The sequence below is a fragment of the Macaca mulatta genome, chromosome 8 (genome assembly GCF_049350105.2).
Source record: "Macaca mulatta isolate MMU2019108-1 chromosome 8, T2T-MMU8v2.0, whole genome shotgun sequence".
In the NCBI taxonomy this organism is placed as follows: Eukaryota; Metazoa; Chordata; class Mammalia; order Primates; family Cercopithecidae; genus Macaca; species Macaca mulatta.
This window is the reverse complement of record NC_133413.1, coordinates 100,280,043-100,302,894: the sequence shown is the minus strand read 5'-3', so window position 1 is coordinate 100,302,894 and position 22,852 is coordinate 100,280,043. Positions and strand designations below refer to the sequence as shown.

General features: G+C 38.8%; 1 long non-coding RNA gene across 7 annotated transcripts in view; it reads left to right on the top strand.

Moving 5' to 3' along the window:
• The window catches only part of LOC106999849 (uncharacterized), a 136,715-nt gene that overhangs the window by 56,530 nt on the left and 57,333 nt on the right, over positions 1-22,852 (top strand). The window contains exon 2 of one of the 7 annotated variants that reach the window (XR_013397329.1): positions 21,249-21,330. The exons of 5 other annotated variants lie outside the window; for them this stretch is intronic. This is a non-coding gene — a long non-coding RNA (uncharacterized LOC106999849). Of the gene's footprint in view, positions 1-2,735; positions 2,823-21,248; positions 21,331-22,852 lie in introns of all 7 variants that reach the window. One more of the 7 variants, XR_013397323.1, reaches the window with a different exon arrangement.

The following is a 22,852-nucleotide window of genomic DNA, read 5'->3' as shown; positions in this document are numbered from 1 at the left end:
ATTTCACTAAACATAATGTCTTCCAAGTTCATCCATGTTTTCACAAATGACATGATGATAGGGTTTGCACTGTGTGGAAATTTTCTTTATAATTCATAGAAGATTATAGGTCATTGAGTATGACGTTAGCTATGAGCTTGTCCTATTTGGCCTTTATTGTGTTGAGGTACATTCCTTCTATACCTAATTTTTTGAGAGATTTTTTTTCCTAATCATTAAAGGATGTTGAATTTTGTTGAATAACTTTTCTGCATCTGTTGAGATTATCATATGGTTATTGTCCTTTATTCTGTTGATGTGATATATCACAGTTTTTGATTTTACTTATGGTGAACCATCCTTGCATCCCAGGGATAAATCTCACTTCATCAAGGTGAATGCTCCTTTTAATATGCTGTTCAATTTGGTTTGCGAATATTTTGTTAAGGATTTTTGCATCCATGTTCATCAGGAATATTGGCCTGTAATTTTCTTTACTGGTCTTTGGTATCAGGAAGACGCTGGCCTTGTAAAACAAGTTTGGAAGTTTCCCTCCTCTTCAATTTTTTGGAAAAGTTAAAGAAGGACTGGTATTAGTTCCTCTTTAAATGTTTGGTAGAATTCAGTAGTGAAGCCATCAGTGGAACTTGTTTACACTTTATATCACTTAATCTTCACAACAACCCTATGACATAGTTACTATTTTCATATTATAGATGTCACAACTATGGTACAAAGAGGTTAAGTAACTTTTCTAGGGTCCCACAGCTGGAAAGTGACAGAACTAGACGTTTGAACCCAAGGAGCAGAATGCCAAAACCTTTCCCACTGACCTTTCTTGTTTCCCCCAAATAGTATTTCACTGAGTTCCTTGAGAAACATTTGATTGAATGCTTTCAGTATGCTAGACTTGTGGTGGGTTCTGTGGATACCTTGGTGTGTAGGACTAACTATAAAGATGGAGGCCAATAGATGGTTATGGAGCAATGTAATAGGTGGTGGTAGAAGTCAACATAGGAGCTTAGAGAGGAGACTGACTAGAAAAAGCTTCTTGTAAGTATTGATAACTGACTTCAACTCTGGTCAGTGTGTAGGGATCAGCCAAACAAAAAGCTAAGGAAAGTGCTTTCCAGGCAGAAGCTGGATGTCTGAAGGACTGGAGGCTCTGGAGAGCAAATTTGCTGAGATAATGAAAGTGATCAACATGGTATCAGGGACTGGGAGAAGAGAGGGAAACTGCAAAGCTGAACAGGCCAACACTGGATATCAAAGAGTCTCTTTCTTTAATATTTTTAATGTTTTCTTGTTTCTGTAAAAATGAAACGTTCATTTTTTGAAAAGGGTTTTCATATTGTATGTATTAAAATAATACATGCAAGTACAAAGAAAAAGATAATAATCATCTGAAATCTTTCATTCTGAGATTACACCTGTTGACATTTTATTGAACACCTGTTGACATTTACATACATTTTATATATGTAACTTTATACATATATAAACATACATATACCCATATATGTGTGAGTATGTTCACATATGTTTAGAAAGTGGGATCATACTCTGCATGCTGTTCTGTAACTTCCTTCCATTTATATGTCAGTGATAAGAATCTTGGACTTTATTCCGAAGAAGGATAAGTGAAACATTTTAAACATGATAGTAACAATTATATTTGTATATTATGAAAAAGCAATATAACAGCATTGTATAGTAGCAATCTGAGGCTCCTGGTGGCAGAAAGACTTAATTAGGAAACTGTTTTGGAGACCCAAGAAAATGATGACATAAACCCAGGCAGTGGCAGTGCGATGGAAAAAGGGGATGCGTTCAGATAATGTGGCTGTAAGCTCAGTGGCTTCTGTGGCTATAGAGCCAAGGTTGTCAAGTCGCGGGAGATGAGGGGAGAGAGAGAAATCTTCAATAACTCCCAGGGTGCTGGTTCAGGACCATGTGTAGGTGTTAGTGACACTGACTAAAGTTTAGGGTGCCTATGGGATAGCCAACTAGTGACAGCAGGTAAGCATTCAATATGCAGGTGTGAAGCTCAAGATAGAGGTCAGAACTGAAGACAGAATTCTGAACATCATCAGTGGTTAAAACCATAAAAACTGAGGACTTAATAATGGGAGACATCAAAATGTACAGGCCAGGGTGAGGACTTTCAGTAGGGACTTTGTTTGGGTCAGTGTTGTATCCTCAGACATCCCCTAGCACATAGTGGGCTCAAAAATGTTTTTTTTGTTTTTTGTTTTTTTTTTTGAGATGGAGTCTTGCTCTGTCACCCAGGCTGGAGTGCAGTGACCAGATCTCAGCTCACTGCAAGCTCCGCCTCCCGGGTTCACGCCATTCTCCTGCCTCAGCCTCCCGAGTAGCTGGGATACAGGCACCCGCCACCTCGCCTGGCTAGTTTTTTGTATTTTTTAGTAGAGACGGGGTTTCACCGTGTTAGCCAGGATGGTCTCGATCTCCTGACCTCGTGATCCGCCCGTCTCGGCCTCCCAAAGTGCTGGGATTACAGGCTTGAGCCACCGCGCCCGGCCAAAAATGTTTCTTTAATGAGTAAATGAATAATAATAATAAACATTCTATTTCAACATGAACTCTTCTAGTTGTGGCAGCATAATATTCTGTTGAGTATATACAGAACCATTTGCATATCTATTTCCTTATTGTTCCAGTTATCAATGGCTGCCATAACAAATTGCCCCAAATTTTAGTGGCATAAAACAAAACCTATTTTGTTCTGCAAATAGATCCTGTGCGTCAGGAATTTGAAAGGACCACAGAAGAATGGCTTGCCTATTCTGTCTGGGACCTCAGCTGGGGACATTTGAAGGCTGGTATGACGTAATGGCTAATGCTGAAATCATCTAAAAGCTTGTTTGCTTACATGTCCGGTTCATGCTGGCTGTCAATTGAGACCTCAATTGGGGCTGTTGATGTAACATCATGGGTTTCAAGAGTGAGTATCCCAAGAGAACTGGGAAGAAGCTATATGGCCTTTTATGATCTGGCCTAGCAAGTCAAATGGTCATACTTCTGCCATAGTTACAAACCCACACAGATTCAAGGGGTAGAAACATAGACCGCCACCAGTCAGTGGGAGAAGTGTCAAAGTCAAAGTCACATTGTAAGAAAGCATGTGGGATGAAATATATTGTTTGGAAAAATACACTCTGTCAGAGCTCTTGTACCTGTGTTCTGCACTATTTGTCAATGACCATAGCCTTTTATCTATATCTCTCTTAATCACCATGTCACAATATTGACAACATTAAGTAGACAATCAACTAAAACCCCTAAATTATTCCCAAATGAACTGAGAAGACAGCTACTTCCCTTTCATCTCATACATGCTTTTAAACACAGACTTTGCATTAATTACAATTAAATTTAATTATCATTCAATACATTTCTAATGAGTCTCTGTCATTTCCTGAGTATTGTTCTAGGCAATGGAGATAGGCTGAATATGATACAGAAAATGTTTTATTCTTTCAAGAAGTTTACAATCTAGAGGGATAATTAGAAATTTGTATACGAGGTGATGGAAATTTCTGTTAGCTTACTTTTCTAACCATCAATCACTGGTAAGATACAATTAGCTTTTAGAGTACAGTATCATGAAACAATAATTTAATGGCTTTTCAGACACAAGACATATGATGCCACTGGCATTCCCCAATCTACTAGTCTGATGACCTCTAAAAACAGGAAATGAAATTATTGAGGCATGACTTGTGCTTCATCAGTTCATACTGACTTGGAATGATCACTGCTTCCCTTTTTTCCAACTCTTTTTCTTATTGTAAATATCTTAATAATCTTAAACATCTTTATTAGTGTTTAGTGGCCATTTTTATTTTAATTTTTATGGGTTCAGAACCCCCTAGAACCTCTCTGAAGACATTAAACATACTTATTTCAGCACCTTATTCTGTGCCCTATATTGCATTTTCTCAGGTTTTAGTTTCTGATTATTGAGTTTGTTGCTTCTCTGTACATCTTCTTCTTCTTTTTTTTTTTTTTTTTTTTTGAGATGGAGTCTTGCTCTTGTCACCCGGGCTGGAGCAGTGGCACGATCTTGGCTCACTGCAGCCTCCGCCTCCCAGGTTCAAGCTATTCTCCTGCCTCAGCCTCCTGAGTAGCTGAGATTACAGGTGCACACCACCATGCCTGGCTAATTTTTGTATTTTTAATAGAGATGGGGTTTCTCCACGTTGGTCAGGCTGGTCTCAAACTCCTGACCTCAGGTGATCTGACCGCCTTGGCTGTAATCCCAAAGTGCTGGGATTACAGGTATGAGCCACGGTGCCGGGCCACTCTGTACATCTTTTTGGTTGTTTGTTGATTCTTGGTTGTTTGGTCATTTTAATAGACAGGATACTAATTTGAAGATTATTGGTTTCTGGAGAGTGTAAAAATTCTTGTTTGCCAGAACTACCACTCATCCCAGCAATCCCATTACTGGATATATAACCAAAGGAATATAAATTACTTTACCATAAAGAGACATGCATGCAAATGTTCACTGCAGCACTATTCACAATAACAAAGACATGGAATCAACCTAAATGCCCATCAATGGTAGACTGGATAAAGACAATGTGGTATATATACACTATGGAATACTATGCAGCTGTTAAAAAGAATGAGACTGTGTCTTTTGTGGGAACATGGATGGAACTGGAGGCCATTATCCTTAGCAAACTAACACAGGAATAGAAAACCAAATGCCCATGTTCTCACTTATAAGTGGGAGCTGAATGATGAGAACACATGGACACAAAGAAGTGAACAGCAGACACTGGGGTCTACTTTGAGGCTGGAGGGTAGGAGGAGGGAGAAGATCAGAAAAGATCAGTACTGTTGGGTACTTGGCTTAGTACCTGGTGATGAAACAATCTGTAAAACAAACCCCCATGACGCGAGTTTTCCTATGTAACAAACCTGCACGTGAACCACTGAACCTAAAATAAAAGTTAAACATAAATAAGTAAATAAATAAAATAAAAGAATTCTTGTTTGCATGGCTAGAAGCTTAAGTTTGGAGTAAACCAGGTCCGACTCAAGCAGCTATGTGTGGCAGAGAGAAGATGGGCTTTTCTTTTAAGATGTGAGTATGGTTTGTTTACAGAATATGCAGCTATCATTAGCTGGTGGCGAGGCCCTAATTCTCTGGACTGAGTGTCCATGTTGAGAATGTTTTATACAGAAGCTCTCACTATGTACAGCCTAGGGCACACATCCGCATTGGACCTTAGGTGGCACGAGGACCAGCTCTGCCTTTACTTGTTGCCTGGCCCCTGCCCAGGGCTTCCTTCTGCCAGTCAGCCTGTTTATTTTGATTGTGAGACTTTTGCTGAATTCTGCTGGGCAATCTTTTATTTTTAAAGTTCTTGTTCATGGGTCTGGATTCATGGGTTGCTTAGCTCTGTTATATTTCAGCATCAATATATTCCAGAAATTCCTCAATATATTCCAATAACCACTTCTGAATTTTCTAAAATGTATTGAGATTAATTTTATTTAATTTTACTCTCCTGACATTTCTATGGGATTTGGGAAGAAAGGTAAATGCATGCATCCAGTCAACCAGCTGTGTCAGGAAGCCACTTACTCCTTTCCATGGTAACCAATTACTAGAAAGCTGCACTGGGAATCACAGCAACCTTGTCCAGTGTGTGCTTTTTAGAAGATAGAATTTTTTTTCTGCTCTTACATTAAATCATGCTTATATCCCTTCTTTGAAATTCTTAAAAGATTACTGAGAACAGACCTGTGCTGACATGGACAACTCCTTTTAGTACTCTGAAAACTATTTATCTTGAACAATGAAAATAACTAAATGGACTTCATATTCCTCATCTATCAAATGAACTTTGGGTCTTTCTTAAATGTGCTTGTTTTATCTTTTCCAAGTGCTGAAAGTTTTCATTGAAGTTATTTTTCTTGATAGAAAAGAAGAGGATCAGACAGAACTTGTGTAGTTCTAAGTGTTTATTTTCACCTGTTAAACATTGCACTACCATCACTAATGATAAGAAATCCTTCTTGTCTTCATTATTTCTCAACAATTGCTTTCTCAAGTCTAAACTCATTTATTTATTTATTTTTAGGGATGGGGTCTTGCTCTGTCACTCAGGCTGAAGTGCAGTGATGCAATCATGGCTCACTGCAGTCTCAAACTCCTGAATTCAAGGAATCCTTCTGCCTCTGCCTCCTGAGTAGCTGAGACTACAGGCGCGTGGCACCATGCCTCACTAATTTTTTTGATTTTTGATTTTTTTCTGTAGAAGTGAGGATCTCGTTATGTTGCCCAGGCTTACCTAGAACTCCTGGCTTCATGAACTCATTTAAAGATTTGGCACCCTAGCATTATTCGTAGAGGTCCAGTCATGACTCTCAATTTGTTTTTTATTTTATACCTCTGCTACAAATTTGTGTACCTGTCCATTTAAAATCTGAGCTTTTGAAAGAACTCTGCACAATGTTCACAGCACAAGGGCATTAAGGCAGAGGGGGAAACTAAAGGTCAGAGAATGAGGAGTGAATCATTGGTGATGAAATACAGGCAATATGAATGGCAAATTATGAAGAATTTGCTGGTGAACCATTTCACATGTAATAGTACCTCCTGCTGAGATGGTAGATTCACTGTCACATCTGACCCATGTTGTTATAACTCTTTTCCACTGAAAGATACATCTGAGTCACCTAGACCAGCAGACATTTTCTCTGACTTCCATCATGTACACGGTGTCCTATAGATACATTCCAAAGCTCTTTCAGATATGCTATTACATGTACATTTCCTTCCCATTTTCTTTTTCTTTTTTTTTCCCCCAAAAGGAATGGTGTCCTTAACCTCCCATGTTCATAACAATTTGTTTTTTTCTTTTTTTTTTTTGAGACAGAGTCTCACCCTGTTGCCCAGGCTGGAGTACATACAGTGACACAATTGCGGCTCACTGCAATGCCTGCATCCCAGGTTCAAGCGGTTCTTCTGCCTCAGCCTCCCAAGTAGCCAGGACCACAGGTGCCCACCACCATGCCTGGCTACTTTTTGTAGTTTTTAGTAGAGATGGGGTTTCACCATGTTGGCCAGGCTGGTCTTGAACTGCTGACCTCGTGATCCACCCGCCTCGGCCTCCCAAAGTGCTGGGATTACAGGTGTGAGCCACTGCGCCCAGCCATTCATAACAATTTTTGAATGAAGGAGGATACCGGTAGCCAGGGGAGAATGGACCGTGCTTTCAGGCATAGAGAAAGGGTTCAGGAGAGGAGGGGAAGTGAGGTCAGCAGGTGGGAATGTGCAACAAGCACCTCTCTCCCTGGTTCTTCTGTAATCACTGTTTCTCTTCTTTGAAACTCCTTCCTGGCTTTATCAATACTACATGCTCTTGATTTCCCTCTTACATTTCCAGCTCTTCTCAGTCCCCTTTTCTGGCTTCTTTTCATCCATTAAAACTTCTAATTTTTTTTTAAAAGGCAAAAGCTTGCAGCATCCAAAGTGATATTCTCTATGGAACTTAACATGGAATGTTATTTTTGCCTTGTGAGAAGCACTTTTAGGTTATTCAAAACAAAAGCTGAAATTCGAAAGAAATGTAACCAAATGCCTAGTGTAATAAAAAATGTGTTGATGGCCGGGTGTGGTGGCTCATGCCTGTAATCCCAGCACTTTGGGAGGCCGAGGCAAGAGGATCACTCAAAGCCAGGAGTTTGAGACCAGTCTGGACCACACAGTGAGATTCTGTCTCTACAAAAACTAAACTAAAAAAAAAAAAAAAATTAGTCAGGCATAATTTCACATGCCTGTAATCCCAGCTACTTAGGAAGCTTAGGCAGGAGAATCCCTTGTGCCCAGGAGTTCGTGGTTACAGCAAGCTATGATCGTGCTGCTGCACTCCAGCTTGAGTGACACAGCATGGCCCTGTCTCTATTCAAAGAGGAAATCTGTTGAGATAGACTTTCACAATTCCAAAATAAGCATAGTTTCCTTAAAGAAAATGGCAGAAATACTCTGGTGCTTTCACTAACCCATTTAAAATCTGCTTAAACTTATTTATCATTGTATTTTAAAACATTTTTGTTACATTGTATTAGTGAACACAATTCAAAATAATACCAACCATTTAAAATAAATTTAGGAAGCTTAACTGGAAATGCTAAGCATTACCTAGATATGTGCAAATACAGATGCTCCTGACTACCAATGGAGTTGCATCCTGATAAACCCATCATGAGTTGAGAATACCATAGCAAGCCCATTTTAAGTTGAGGAATGTACAGAAAGTGAACCACTTTTGAGCTATTGTGAAGTGAAAACATGCAAGTTGAACCATCTTAAGTAGGGGACTGTCTGTAGCAAACAATTATATCCTCACCAAGTCTTGTATGTGCATCTTACTATTGACATAAAGGCATTGGATCTAGTGGACCTAATACTTGTGTATATTTTAAGCATTTTGAAAATTTTACTTAAAATGAATTTTATTTTTTACCTTCCATGGGCCGCTTAGCTAGCCTGATTAAGGGAGACAGTCTTGTTCTGTCATCCAGGCTGGAGTACAGTGGCACAATCTGGGCTTACTGCAATCTTGGCCTCCTGGGTTCAAGTGATTCTCTTGCCGCAGCCTCCCGAGTAGCTGGTACTACAGGTGCTTGCCACCATGCCTGCCTCATTTTTGTACTTTCTGTAGAGACTGGGTTTCACCATGTTGGCTAGGCTGATCTTGAACTCCTGAATGCAGGTGATCCGCCCACCTCGGCCCCACAAAGTGCTGGGATTACAGGCATTAGCCACCGTGCCCGGCCATGGTTAACTTTTTAGAGTGAGTGTTGGGGTGGGAGATGGGAGCAAGACATGGGTGGGGGTGAGGATGGGGGTTAGAGGGAGGTTGGACTGGTTGTGTTTGTAGCTATAGGCTGTTTCCCAACTTTTGGAAAATATGTTTTTTTTTGTTTTTTGGTTTGTTTTTTTCTCTTTAGGAAGAGGAGAAATAGTCTAAATAACTAGGGAATCCTACACCAATAATTTAAAAATAATTAGAACAAATTCCTCTAATTAAAATTTCGTATGCTTTTTATAATTAAACTAACAAAGAAGTGAAAACAGGTACTCAGACTAATTCAAGTACACGCACATTCGTAGCAGCACTTTTTATAATAGCCAAAAGATGCAGACGACCCCAAATGTCCATCAAGAGATGACTGGATAAACAAATCAGGAGATACATATGTGTGTGTGTGTGTGTGTGTATGTGTGTGTGTGTGTATATATATATGTGTGTGTGTGTGTGTATATATATATATATATGCAGTGGAATATTATTCAACCATAGTAAGTATTAAAACTTTTTACAAAAGTATTCATAGTACAGTATGTATGAATCTCAGAAACATGTTAAGTGAAAGAAGCTAGACACAAAAGGTCAGACATTGTATGATTATTTATAGGAAATATCCAGAGTAGGTAAATCCTTAGAGCTAGAACATAGAATAGTGGTTGCCAGACAGTAGGGGGAGGGAGGAATGGAGACCAACTGTTTAGTGGGTACCCGGTTTCCATCTGGGTTGATGAAATACTTCCAAAACTAGATGGATGTGGTGGTTGCACAACATTGTGAATATGCTAATAGCCACTGAATTGTGCACTTCAAAATGTTAATTAATTTTATGTTATGTGAATTCCACCTCAATTAAAAACCAGTATATAGAACATAAACCTATTTTTTGGAAAATATTTAGACCCACTTTTAATTAGATTAGTTTTACAAGTAACTTGAGAGTTCTTAATAATAAAACACTGAAGGCCAAGTGTGGTGGCTCATGCCTGTAATCCCAACACTTTGGGAGGCCGAGGCGGGCAGATCACCTGAGGTCAGGAGTTCAAGACCAGCCTGACCAACATGGAGAAACCCCGTCTCTACTAAAAATAAAAAATTAGCTGGGCGTGGTGGCACATGCCTGTAATCCCAGCTACTCAGGAGGCTGAGGCAGGAGAATCACTTGAACCCAGAAGGCGGAGGTTATGGTGAGCTGAGATCGCGCCATTGCACTCCAGCCCAGGCAACAAGAATGAAACTCCATCTGAAAATAAATAAATAACAAAACACTGATTTTAAAATCATGTGACTTTGTAGGGTATCTGTATATAAATCCTGAAATTATCTGTCTGCTATAGATAAAGGCCTGTGTTTTATAGCTGGTTAATGTGATGAATAAAATAGCACTGTGAAGCTTCATCTCTAACCAGGACTAGATACATATAGGCTATGAACAGTTTTCAAATATTTTTTAAATACAGTTCTGCTTGGTAACAAGTTAACTGTCCTCCTAACATGAAATGAATAGATTTTTAATGGAAATAAGAGAAACAGCTATCTTGATTTCTTGACCCTTTCACAATAAGCTACGATAAATTATATAAAGTTTATTTTAACAATACACAGCTTACGACTTGTCTAGCAAGCACAACCCACAGATATTTGAATCTGATACTTTTTATGCCTGCAGAAGGTTTATCTATGAAAAGCCTGCAATGATGTGCAGCAAAATGTTCACAGTGCTTATTTCTGCACTTATCTGTAGAGAGTTTATTTTGTGATTATCTGTACCTTTTAACTTTTCAACAATAAGTATGTGTTACTTGAATAAAGATATACTTTTTATAATGTCCATGCCTCCATATTTAACCTGCTATTCTTTCTTTGCAATCTCAGATACAGTCTTTACTCTTGAACTTTATTGCCAAGTACCAGGACAAAGGCTTTCTCCTTGCTTCCTGGTGACACTTTTAGGCAAATATCCTCTTTTCATCCTTCAAAAACCTGTTCTCAAGCCATGTTACTCCTGGGTATCTCAGCCAACCGTGAATGGCCTTGGGGTAAAGAAGAGCAGTATACAGATGCCAGGATAACCCACCACCTTTCTCCTTTCGTTGACACGCTTCAACCTCAATCAACTATATCTGCTCTTTATTCCCACACCTCATGGTGGAGCTTTCTGCTTCTTCCTGATCCAATAGGGCAATCAATCCAATTTGGAATTGGTTGTTTATGGGTTGTTTATCCCTTTATCTCTGGAATTCTTGTTTATGGGTTTATGAATTCTTGTTAAATCCAGTATCCCTTAATCTCTAAAGGCAGAAATTTTAGGTAACTCCAGAGAGTACGTAAGGCCGTGTGAATTAAGGAAAATTGCCAAGGTCACGTCACTAGACAGTCATGTCTAGCCAGAATCCAGACTCCAATTCTAGGGAGTCTGGCTTATTTCTCTAAACCATAATGCCATGGATGTGAAGCCTAATTCAAGAACATCTCCATGGCAAACTCTTGGTTTAGTTAGAGAAATAAGAAAACATGACAAAGAATGTGTCATCGACTTCTGTTTAAATGTTCAAGTTCCTCATCTTCAAGGATTTGCTGGATGACAGCTAACAGATTGGATGATTCACAAAGACTGTTTCCAGTGTTTTAAAAAAATATGCTGGGGACTTTCATAGAAATTTCTACTTTTCTGAAAGCATTTTATTTCTTCATCTTTCCCTTCCTGCTCATATGCACATTCTTGTTTTCTTCCTGCTGACTGCACATAAACAGGATGTGTGGAAAGCAAGTTTAAGAGGTAACTAAGTGAAAGGTTCACTGTTGATATAAATCAAGAGTAGATCAGTGAAGTGGAAACCAGTGGAACTGCTTTGTAGTTAGTATTCAGAGACACTGCAAAAGAAACTAATGTTGGTTCATTGTGAGCTAATAAAAGCAATAACCACTGGAAGATAGAGCTGAACTTTTGTTTATTTTACTTTTACTATGGTAATATTACTTAATAACTTTCCTTTAATTAACTCATTAAGATCATAAGTGAGTGCTTTTAATATGAAGTATGCACCCCCCTGCCCAAATTATACTGGTTGAATTTTCATGTTAAAGCAAAAATAAATATTAATATAAAATATTTAATCAGATATTTTTAAAAGTTCAGTAGGTAAAGTAAACCAACTCCAGCAGAGAAAGGGTTATCTCACACACACACACACACACACACACCCCCCCAACTGATGAGTTTTCTTTGCCAATAAAAAAAACCAACAAGCAAAACTGATCAAGAAACAAGACTATAGTTGGCCATGGTGGCTCACGTTTGTGATCCCAGCCTTTCAGGAGGCTGAGGTGGGCAGATCACCTGAGCCTGAACCCAGGAGGCCAAGGTTGCTGTGAGCTGACATGACACCATTGCACCCCAGCCTGGGTGACAGAGCGAGAACAAAACAAAACAAAAGAAACAAGGCTGTAGACAAGTCTGGGCTATTTTAGAAAATGGCACATGGTTGTTAATATCCAGTGAGTTCTACTTAGATTTTCTTCTGTTTTTTCTTGTTCACCAACCAAATCTGTTAGTCAAGGGTAATAAAACGACTAAGTGTATTTTGTTGTTGGAGTTACAACATACAAGAAAAAAGAAAACATAGGAAGCAGCATTACTGAAACACAATTTCGGGAAACATTAATTCTAAGTATTGTGAACTAACTCCAAGAGGTATTCCAATGGACATTCCCCCCATCATACTTTAGGATGTGGAAGACCTTTCATTAAAAACCCCAAGGAAAAAAATTTAGTTATTTCCTTTTTGGAAAAAATCCATAATTCTATCAGCCTCGTTATTAAAAAATTCTTTCATTTCCTCTCTTTCATGGTGAAATTCCCTCCTTTGTCTTTGGAAGTGAGTTTGATTATTACCTTTTTAAATATTTTAGATTATCTGTAGAAAGAGGGAGAACCATGAATAGAATCACATTGTTGAGCTATGATTCGAGGTACTTATTTGCCCTTAAGAAACATTACATTGCTTCCTTGTTTTAGTAAATGCTCTGATTTATTTCCTTTAATGCCCAGGGGGTTTGTTGTCACATTTTCACTTTAAAGACAGAAATTTCCCACCCTTTCCCATAGTGAATTAATATTGACATTCATTAACAAGACTAACAACAAGTATCAAAATAATAAATGAGTAGCCCAGTGAGTAGGAAGGTAGAAATTGCTTACTGTTTTTCCTTGGGGTGGTAATTAGCTACAGTTTGCCTGTCTGTAAAATCACAAGTAAAATGTAGATTGTGTTTCATGAGATGAAAAGAACATTTTGAACACAATATCTTGAGTTAGTTCTCACAACACCTCTATTAGAAAAGTATGATCATCACCATTTTTACTGACAAAGTCATCACCAGAGAGGATAACCAAGTAGGAAGAGGATTCAAACTCATCATCTTGACTCCAAACTATAAGCTTTTTCTGCAGTGCCTTCTTCCTTCCCTCCCTTTCAAAGTTTTGTTTCCTTCCTTTTAACTATTCTTATTGCCAATTCTAAGGCAAAGCATTTGTATAAATACATTCACAGACATTTCTTATCTCTAATGGGTGATTTCTAGTCCCCTCTTTTGAGTATTCCCAAAGCTGAGGGAGAAAGGATGCTTCAAATTAGCTTTGCTATCAATTACACAGATTTTTCTTTCCTAATTAACCTGAAGGAATCCCATACACATAATGTAAGAACTGTGAAAACGGTTTTTGACTTTCTTTATTTTCATCTCTCCTTTCTCCTCCCCATTCTCTATTCTGGCATTGGAGAAGAGCTAGAGAGAACATCCTTACAGATGCACTTTTTTTTTTTTCAGTGTGCCCTATTTTTTTTGGTAAAATTGTGGTGAAAAACACATAATATAAATTTATACTCTTAACCATTTTAAGTGCATTATTACAGTAGTGTTAACTGTATCCACATTACTGGGTAACAGATCTCTAGAACTTTTTCATCTTACAAAACCGAAATTCTTTGTCCATCAAATAACAACTTCTATTTCACCTCCCACTCAGCTCCTGGAAACCACCATTCTACTTGCTGTTTCTGTGGTTTCCCCTACTCTGCATAGCTCTACATAAGTGGAATTATACAGTATTTTTTCCTTTGTGACTGGCTTATTTTACTAAGCATAATGTCTTCAAGGTTCATCGATGCTGTAGCATATAACAAAATTTCCTTCTTTTTAAAAAAGCTAAATATGTATATGCAACGTTTCCTTTATCCATTCATTTACAAACAGAATTTCAGGCTGTTTCCACATCTTGGCTCTTGTGAATAATGATGCAGTGAATATAGGTGAACAAATGCCTCTTCGAGCTCTTGCTTTATATTCTTTTGTATTTATACCCAGAAGTGGGATGCTACATCACATGGTAATTCTATCTTTAGTTTTTTGAGAAATCATGCTGTTTTCAATAGCAGCTACACCATTTTACATTTCTACCAGCAGTACACAAAGAATCAAATGTCTCCTTATCCTCACCAATACTTGTTATTTTCTGGTTTGTTGATAGTGGTCATCCTAATGGGTATGAGGTGATATCTCATTGTGGTTTTGATTTGTGTTTTATTCTAATGATTAGTGGGTATGCCTTTTTAAAAAGAAATTAAAATTCTTTTCATAATTGAGTACATATTATGTTCTAGGAACTGTGCTTTGTGTGTTGCATGCATGCAATAGCTTGTTACTGTTAACAAACATCCTATGGGCTAAGTAGTAGTATCCTCACTTTGTACCAGGGGAAACTGAGAATCAGAGTTTAAGTTATTTTTCTAAGGACAGAGAGCTGCTAAATGGTAAGGCCAGAATTCAAAATCAGGTCTGAAACCAAAGCTCATATTTCTAACTACTGAGCTAGTCTCTCTATTCTCTCTTGGTCTTTTGCTTTGCCTATTAATTTCTTAATGTGTTGAATAGGTGGCTAACACACTGTCCTACAAAAGGAAACAGGAAGTAACATTCATTAAGTGTCTGTTTTGTGCATGTGTACATGTACGAAGTGAAGGAGGAAAATTCTTTCATTTTACACATTGAAGTATAAATCCATTTGCATGGTTACCATCGTAAGTCAAATAGTGCAATGAAAGGAAAATTAAGCTTAGATTTCTTACCATATAGTCTCTGTAAACTTGAAGGTCTTTTTTTACTGGTAAATTTAATCCCAAGATATATGTATAAATTCCAGGCAGATAAATTCTAATTCCAATTAAGGAGTTGATTGTACCAGTGTAAAGAGGGAATCTCATCAGGAAGAGGATACACAACCAAACACACACACACACACACACACACACACAGAGGAAGAAGGGGCTTAGCTAGGGATACAAGGAAGCGAAATAAATGATTACATAAATGTTGGAGCTACCATGTGGCCTATTTTCTCTGACACTGCTCTTTATTCTACTGTTTTCCCAGGTTAAGATGTTTACAGCTTCTTCCATTATAGTCACCTTGTTCTACTCCATTGCATGGCCCCATCTTGTTATGTAAGTGATATATAGCATTGGGTCCAGATTTATAAGATTAGTTTTGCTTGTGTAGCAACAAATTCAGAGCTCACTGTGACTTTTAAGATCACCCTAAGCCCCAGGAAAATTGATCCTGTGAAAATACAACTCTTAACTGTCTTTAGGAACCTCCTAATACTGGAATCTTTAGCCCAATCTTCACTTGATCACGAAAAGCATCAAGTGAATGAGAAACTAAAATTATTATTTATTTATTATTATTTTTTGAGGTGGGGGCCTCATTGTGTTACCCAGGCTAAGCTCAAACTCCTGGGCTCAAGTGATCCTCCCAGCTCAGCCTCCTGAGTGACTGAGACTGTAGGTGGATGCACTGGGCCCACTAAAATTACTTTTAACTGTGCCTTCCAACTAACAAACACATCTACTTCCACCCCCAATTATCAGGATAGAAATCCCTTGGGACGTACTACTGCAATTGTCCCAATTTGTAGCACTGATGATAATCAAAAACATCTCTAGGTAAAAGAGTATAAATATCTCAATAAACTTATTGTAAAAGAGGAAATAGAAATGCCTGTTGGTATTTATGATATTCATCAAGTGCTGCCAATGATGCAGGAGCGAATGAGCTAGTTAACATTTGTAGGCGAATATGGTATCATTTACAACCTTCTGCCACTAAATGAAAGAGGCAGCCTGGTAAGCTTGATAATGTATTTTGTATCACAGCCTTGAGTAACAAATCCATGAGCCAGAAACAGCAAGTCATATTATCTCAGCATTTCTAAATTTTATAGATTTACGATTGCTGAGTTAAAATGAAACTATCAAGTATACTAAATGTTGCATGTAGATATCATATCTGGAATCATAGCCGTCTGTGAAAGTTATACACAGATTTATTATTTCATTTCATTAACCCATTTCATCTGTTCTCTGTACAAGTACTCTTTCACTCATTTTGTTTCCTTTTCCCATTTTAAGTGATTTATCATTATTTCCTTCTTTTCTACTCTGTAAATATTTCAACATCTCTTAAGTTTTCTAATGAAACTTTATTGCTGTCCTTTCATAAGAAAAATGGCTTTGATTTTGAGCCATGAATGCAATGGAAGAAAAAAACAATGAGAGCCATAACTTCACTAAATAATTAGCACTCTATTTTCACTTGCTTAGTTTTAATTTTTAAGGCTTATTCACCATGAAGATTGTAGAGTTATCGAGTTCTGCAAAACATATGATAACACATCAGTAGATTCTGTCAGTTATTTCATGATGAAACACAAAATTTAAATCTAAAATACAAAGTATGTTGCAAAGAAGGTGAAATTTTTTTAGTGTAAATGACTTTCAAATGAGTATTTTTAATGGGGATATTCCAATAAAATTTTTAAATGTGAATTTCAGTTAACAAAAGAATTGTTCCTATGTGATAGAATTAGTGCTATTGGTATTCTTAGTTTACAAATGAGAAAACAGAGCCTTATCTTTATGGATAAGGAAAATGCCCAAAGTCATACAGTTCATAAGTAACTAAATGTGATTTGGATCAGGATTGTCATATTCCAAAAATCTGTTTTTGACCCAACATGCTATACTACAAATGTTCTTTTGTATTCTCTTATTTTTTCTTTCTTCTTTTTAAGAGACGAGGTCTTGCTCTGTCACTTGGACTGAAGTGCAGTTGAGTGATCATAGCTCTCACTGCAGACTCAAAAACTCCTGGGCTCAATCGATTTTTTTTTTTTTTTTTTGAGTCAGAGTCTCACTCTGTTGGCCAGGCTGGAGTGCAGGGGCGTGGCCTCGGCTCACTGCAAGCTCCGCCTCCCAGGTTCACACCATTCTCCTCCAGCTTACCAAGTAGCTGGGATTACAGGCATCCTCCACTATGCCCAGATAATTTCGTATTTTTAGTAGAGACAGGGTTTCACCATGTTGGCCAGGCTGGTCTCGAACTCCTGACCTCAGGCGATCTGCCCACCTTGGCCTCCCAAAGTGCTGGGATTACAGGCGTGAGCCACTGCACCCCGCCTCAATCGATTCTTCTGCCTCAGCCTCATAAATAGCTGGGATCCTAGGCACAGGCTACCGTGTCAGGCTCTGCTATTTTCATTTGATATGTAATCATAAATATTTTTCTATTTTTTTTGGAATATCATTTTTGTCAGCCGTGGAATTCTCCACCAAGTTGATGCATAGTTTCTTTTGTTATTGTTTGTTTTTATTCTCACAAATAAAAGTATAGTTAACAAGTTAACATTGCCACACTTATCTTTTCAATTCTGTTAAATTTTGTCGTTAGGATAAATCCCTAGGTATGTATGTTTGATAAAGATTAGGTTTTTAAAAAGTTGTCTTTGTTTCTCATAGTTTTTTTTTTTTTTTTTGAGACGGAGTCCCACTGTGTCACCCAGGCTGGAGTGCAGTGACGTGATCTCGGCTCATTGCAGTCTCTACCTCCCAGGTTCAAGTGATTCTCCTGCCTCAGCCTCTCGAGTAGCTGGGATTACAGGCGACAGCACCATGCCCAGCTGATTTTTTTTTTTAGTAGAGACAGGGTTTCCCCATGTTGGCCAGGCTGGTCTCAAACTTCTGACCCCAAGTGATCTGCCCACCTCAGCCTCCTAAAGTGCTGGGATTATGGGTGTGAGCCACCATGCCTGGCCTCTTTCTCATAGGCATTTATTTTACCTAAAAAAATTTTTAATAAGATGTGAAGGACTAGGTATGAACAAAGAAAAAAAGGAAATTTTTTTCCTTGCTACCTGTGGCTACAAGGTTTCCAAACCAAAGGCTCAGCTCTGCTCACAGCAGGTTAAATACTCAGGGCTAAAATTATCCAAAGGCACCAGGACGCTGTGTCTGCTCTGTTGGAACAGACAGCGGTGGAGCTGGAGAAGAGGCAGGAGGGCAGGAGCAGCATACAGACGCTGGAACACAGCTGGTGAGTGGGCACGCCCTTGGGCCCAAGGAGGGTGACCTCTCTAGAAAACCTTTCTAATCTCAAGCCAGCTCTGTACTCCCTTCACAATATTATAGCTTCACCCTAGATAATTCTTATTTTGCATTAAAATCTTGGCTTCCAGCTGGGCACAGTGGCTCATGCCTGTACTCCCAGCACTTTGGGAGGCTGAGGTGGATGGATCACTTGAGGCCAGGAGTTTGAGACCAGCCTGGCCAACATGGCAAGACCCTGTCTCTACTAAAAATACAAAAATTAGCGGGTGTGTTGATGCACATCTATAATCCCAACTATTCGAGAGGCTGAGGCACAAGAATCACTTGAACCTGGGACAGTGAGGTTACAGTGAGATGAGATTGTGCCACTGCACTCCAGCCTGGGCAACAGAATAAGTCTCTGTCTCATAAATAAATAATAAAAACTTGGCTTCCAACTAGTTCCAAAGTGGGCATAAACCTGTTTTTATTATTAGGCATAAATTATTTGGGGACAGAATTACATCTAACTTATTTCTGAAATCCTGATCACTACTACCATGTCTGGCACGTTGCAAACACACAACAGGTGGTAATTATTATGAGTCTGAGATTCTCAAAGCCATGATCCACTGATGTTTTCCATTAAGACAAGTTACACTGGTAGAAACGATATTAAAATCCTCTCTTTATAGTATTTACATTGAATAAATATTTTTAATCAGAAAATTTCTTTTTATCTTTGCAATGGTTCATAGAAATTAATCTTTCTATGTAAAAAACTAGATAGGGCAGAAATTTTAGTCTTATATATTAGAAAAAAGTAATCATCTTTTTGCAGTAGTTAAGAGCAATCTATCTTTTATTTAGTTGGCAAAAATGTTCAAATGTAAACGCATAGAGATAAATTTTCCTAGCTGTGGTAGATAACTCATCCCTCAGACTTGGAAGTGCAAGAAATGCCAAATAGACTGAAGCGAAGATTAACGTAAGTCTTTGTTTTTTATCCTTGTTTTCACACAGGCAGACAGCTATAATGGAAAATTAGGAATTCGGCCACATGAATGTCTGTTCTATCTCCTTTTGTGGCTGGAAGAGAGGCAGCCAAATGGCCCTCTGGGTGTGGAAGAGGATCAGCTTCCCTATGCTTTTTTCCCTTTCCCTCATTCTGAAATCCATAAAGCATCAGCAGCAAGAACAGCAAAACACAAGTATAACCTGAAAGGATAGTGTATAGTCAGGGGAAGAAACAACTTTCAATTACAGTTATTTCATGAAGAAAAACTAATGTTTATATGACTATACTGTAATTAAGATTACAAACTCAAAACCTAATGGGGCTGGGTGCGGTGGCTCATGCTTGTAATCTCAGCACTTTGGGAGGTCAAGGTGGGTGGATCACTTGAGGTCAGGAGTTCAAGACCAGCCTGACCAACATAGTGAAACCCCATCTCTAAATTAGCCGGGCATGGTGGCATGCACCTGTAGTCCCAGCTACTCAGGAGGATGAGGCAGGAGGATAGCTTGAGCCCAGGAGTTCAAGACCAGACTTGTCAACATGGTAAAAAACCCCTCTCTACCAAAAATAAAAAAATTAGCTGGTCTCATAATCCAGTCAATAAATAAATAAATAGATTTAAAAAAAAACTAGCAAGAACTCAAGAAGGACAGATATGACGTTGCCTCCTGATTGTCCCATTAAAGGGGAAGGAAGGTGTGCAGAGGACCTGAGGGAGGAATGTGCTTCTTCAGACCCTACGTCCTGCTTGTTTCTGGTCAGTCTCTGGCCCAGTATCTTAGGTCTGTCATAGATTTAAGAAGCTTTAAGATGCACTTCCCTTAATTTAAATCTGGGTAGAGATCTGTGAATATCCTCAGAAATATGAATATAGAACATGAGTGGGACAGGGGAGGAATTCTTGCCAATAACCGTTTCTGTAAGATACACATCAGATTTACTTACATTGAAAAGAAGAGCAGGGCCTGGTGTGAATCATTCCACTTGGATCATGCTTAAACTGCAGGGGAGGTGCCCTTCTCTTGAGCCCATATGAAAGAGCCTGGGAAATGGGTGTGAAGAATGAGAGGCTTTCGCTGTTATCAGCTGGGTGCTGTGTAAACACAGCAACTGGTATTTCTGTGTAATTACACATGGTAAGAAAGGGAGAGAAATTCAGATTGCATATAGAGGAGGCTTTTTTTTTTTCTCATTACTCTTGAAAAATCAAAGACCACAAAGAAACATGCTAATAGGACTGGAAATCCCCTTGCACTTGTCATTTTGTTTAGTCACTTATCAGGAGTCAGGGGAACAGTAGGCTGGAGGCGGACAGGACCAAGTATTTCCAGATTTAATGCAACCACTAGACAAGATAATCAAGAGGAAATGAAAAACTGGAGCCATTTCATTTACTGGGTAGCAGCTGACCTCACTCATCACTGGCAAGAAAAGGCATAGTGTCGCAGAAATGCCATAGTAGCTGGAGTCAGAAGACATGAGATTGGCTGGCCGTGGTAGCTCACACTTGCAATCCCAGCACTGTGGGAGATTGAGGCCAGGAGTTCTAGGCTGTAGTCATCTATGATCCCATCACTGCACACACACACACGCACACACACACAAAGTCTGAGATTGAGCCTTGAACTCTCCCACTCACTGGCATATAGTCTTGGATAAATCCCTCTTACATCGCTGTGAATGATCTGGTTCACCCATCTCAAAGATAAGGACAATGATACTATCAGCAGCAAAAATTTCATAGAGTTTGTTGTAGTAAATGAAATCAGATTAGCAAAGCTAATTTGTTATTATCATTTCAATAAAAAATAGACTCAAATGATTGTGGGAACTGCTCCATCTTTAATATTCACCATTTCAAGCTAGAAAGGTTTCCCCTAAATCTTCTTCCAAACTTGTCCATACTCTAATATTCTTATTTCTCTTTGTAATTGGTTTGCTGAGCAGCTTTCTAATTGCCCATCATTTTTCTAGCCAGCTTTAGGGCAGCTGAGATGGCCAAACAGGGAACTGCAGTGTGTGACAGGAGGGGATTTTAAGAACATTAGAGCAGAGGGTATGTATGTGTACTTATTTTTCACAGCTTGTTTTGCTATGCTCATCAGGTGGCTCGTGTCTCTTTGTATTTGTCTACTCAGCATTTTTCCACGTAAGTGCTTTGCTATGTAAATCCTGACCAGCAACTACGTACAGTATGTGATGTTACTTAGCTGCTACAAGCAAATCCTTTCCCACATCCTGGAAAAGGCTGACTCTTTAAAAAAAATCAGTATGTGTATTTAAGATATGGAACATGATGTTATAAGATGCACATATACAGTAAAAAGGTCACTATAGTGGAACAAAGCAACATATCCATCATCTCACACAGTTACTCATTTATCCCCCATGACAAGAGCACCTATAATCTACTCATTTAGAAAAAATCCTAATATAACATACTATTATTGACTATAGTCCTCATATTGTATATTAGATCTTTCCATTTGTTCATCCTATATATTTGCTAATTTGTATGCTTTGGCCTAATATCTTCCCAATTCCTATCCCACACTCCAACCCTGGTAATCACTGTTTTATTCTCTCTATACCTGACTGCTTTAAAAAAAATTCCCAGAAAGCATTTGTGGAGGCTGAGCAAGATGGCTGAATAGAAGCCTCCACCAATAGTCTTCCCTGTGGGAACACCAAATTTAACAACTATCTACACAAAAAGGACCTACATGACAAACAAGCAGGTGCATGATCACAGTACCTGGTTTTAACCTCACATTACTGAAAGAGGCACTGAATAGGATAAGAAAGACAGCCTTAAATTGCTGACGGTGCTCTTGCAGCATTCCTTAGCAGCGGCCACATGGTACAAAGACAGGCTGTGCATTTGGGGGTGGGAGAGTGCAGCATCTGTGGACTTTGCATTGGAACTCGGTGCTACCTTGTCACAGTGAAAAGCAACATGGGACAGAACTCAGTCAGCACCCATGAAGGGAGCATTTAGACCAGCTCTATCCAGAGTGGGTAGCCTATCCCAGTAGTCAGAACCTGTGTTCTGGCAAGCCTCGCCACTGTGGACTAAAGTGCTCTGGGTCCTAAATAAAGTTGAAAGGTAATCTAGGCCACAAGAACTGCGATTCCTGGGCAAGTCCTGGTGCTGTGCTGGGCTCAGAATCAGATTTGGCAGGCATATGATCCAGTGAGACATCAGCCAGGGTGGTCAAAGGAGTGTGCATACCACCCCTCCCTGCATCCCAAGGCAGTACAGCTCACAGCCCCAGAAGAGAATTCTTTCTTTTGCTTGGGGAGAGGAGAGGGAAGAGTAAAGAGGAGTTTGTCTTACAACTTGGATATCATAGGGGTAGTTTGCAAATATTTTCTCCCATTCTGTGGGTTGTCTCTTCACTTTGTTGACTGTATCCTTTGCTCTACAGAAGATTTTTAACTTGATATGAGGTTAGTTCATTTTCTAACTCTTTGCCTTTCAAAAATTTCCCCAGGTATTTTCAATGAGCTTTTTCAAACATAACAACATTCTCAAAATGTTTCACAGGATCAGTAGTTTGAAGACAATTTTCCCAAGA